Source organism: Myotis brandtii, unplaced genomic scaffold (assembly GCF_000412655.1).
Source record: "Myotis brandtii unplaced genomic scaffold, ASM41265v1 scaffold64, whole genome shotgun sequence".
Taxonomy (NCBI): domain Eukaryota; kingdom Metazoa; phylum Chordata; class Mammalia; order Chiroptera; family Vespertilionidae; genus Myotis; species Myotis brandtii.
In genome coordinates, this window is record NW_005370460.1 from 460240 (window position 1) to 461942 (window position 1703).

Consider the following 1703-nt stretch of genomic DNA (forward strand, 5'->3'; position numbering starts at 1 on the left):
TGGGGAGGGGACGCTGGTGGGGGTCCTGGCGGATCCCGTGCTGTGGTGGTGGTGGTCGTGCTGGGCCCAGAGAGTCGGTTTTAGGGGTGGCGCCGCCTGCCAGTGTTTGAAAACGGTTGCCCTGATCGTGATGAAGGGCATGTGGGCTGTGCATTGAGATGAGACAGTGAATTATTTTGCACCGGCTCCTGCGCCATGCTGACCTTGTGACCCTCCAGGAAGATGCTGTCTCCATCTCCTAAGAGTGGCCGCATTCCTGCTCCTGGTTGTGCCAACACGATGTAATGGGGGGAGTGCGATGCTGGATCAAGCCAGAGCGCCAGGAAAGGCGGTGAAAGGGAAAGGCGGGTGTGCGGGTGCCAGTCACTTGAGGAGCAGGAGTGTTCTCTGTAGTGAAGGGCGTGACTCAAGCCGTGTGCTGGTGAAAAGGGACAAGGGAGGTGTTGGGCGCAGGAGGGGCTGAGCAGGCAAGATGTGGGGCTGCGGTTCAGCTCCCAAGCCCAGTGGGTCCCATGTTGTAGCAAAAGGAGAGGTGTGTGGGGTGGTGCAGGTGCAGGTGCAGGTGCAGGTGCAGGTGCAGGGCCGGTGTCTTATGGGGAAGTCTGAGCTGGGAAGCTGGCTGTCTCGCTTGCAGACCCAAAATGGAACAGTGGGTTGCAGGGGCCGGGAACTGAAGCCGGGCCTCCCCAGCGGCAGGCAGGCCAGAGTCCTACCAATGAGCCACTCATGCACTCACAGCAACTGTGATAGGCCGGCCACTGCTCACCCCCGCTGTGGCACCTGTTCCATTTGTGCGGAGACAAAGGCAAGGCCTGAAACAGAGATGCCAGGCAGTCAAAGGTTCTAGGGCACAGCACAGAGCCAACAGGGACAGAAGGACTCAGGCGAACTCGCCAGCCCATCCTCCATTTCCTCCATCGTCCAGGGCCGCTGCAAGACTGTCAGTGTCTGCTCGCTTCGGCAGCACATATACTAAAATTGGAGACACAGGGAAGATTAGCATGGCCCCTGTGACAAGGATGACACGCAAATTCGTGAAGCATTCAAATAAATAAATAAATAAATAAATAAATAAATAAATAAATAAAGACAAACTGTCAGTGCCACCAGAGGAGGCCATGGACCAAACTTAGCTGGCTCCCGGGTCAAAAGCCCGGCAGGCCACGTATGGTGGGAGCAGCTAAGTGCCCACAGTCCCTTTAGCGACCCCCCAGGCGCGACCCAAAGTCCCTCCAGCGTCTGGGTTTTCCGCCTATTTGTGGTCGGGTTGGGAGTGGCGGTGAACCGAGGGTGTAAGGCGGAGGCCAGAGTTTGCAGGGGCCCTAAGGGTGCCAGTCAGGAACCGACTGTAAGGCGGGAAAAGGCTGCGATGGACGCAATCCAGCTGGGGGAAGCTCGTGCAAAAGCTTAGACAGCTGTCAGGAGTGGGATTCGAACCCACGCCTCCAGGGGAGACTGCGACCTGAACGCAGCGCCTTAGACCGCTCGGCCATCCTGACGGTAGGCTCTGGCGGGTCGGCGCTCACGTGGCTGGGACCCAGCTGTGAACTCCTGTGGCCTCCACCCGGTCTGTCCGGTCCAGGTGCCCAATGGACGGGCGTTAGCAGGCGACGGGGAGCAAGAACAGCCGACTGGCCTGGCCCGGCGCCCACGGCCTCTCCCCTTCCTGGGCCCGGGCACGACGCGCGCCAACCCGCTCCGCT

The 1703-nt window shown here is 59.8% G+C and overlaps 1 non-coding gene across 1 annotated transcript; it reads right to left on the bottom strand.

Moving 5' to 3' along the window:
* Positions 1 to 1416: 1416 nt before the first annotated feature.
* On the bottom strand, positions 1417 to 1499 carry TRNAL-CAG. Its single transcript has one exon. It is a non-coding gene; the product is annotated as a tRNA-Leu (tRNA).
* Between the last annotated feature and the right edge of the window lie 204 nt (positions 1500 to 1703).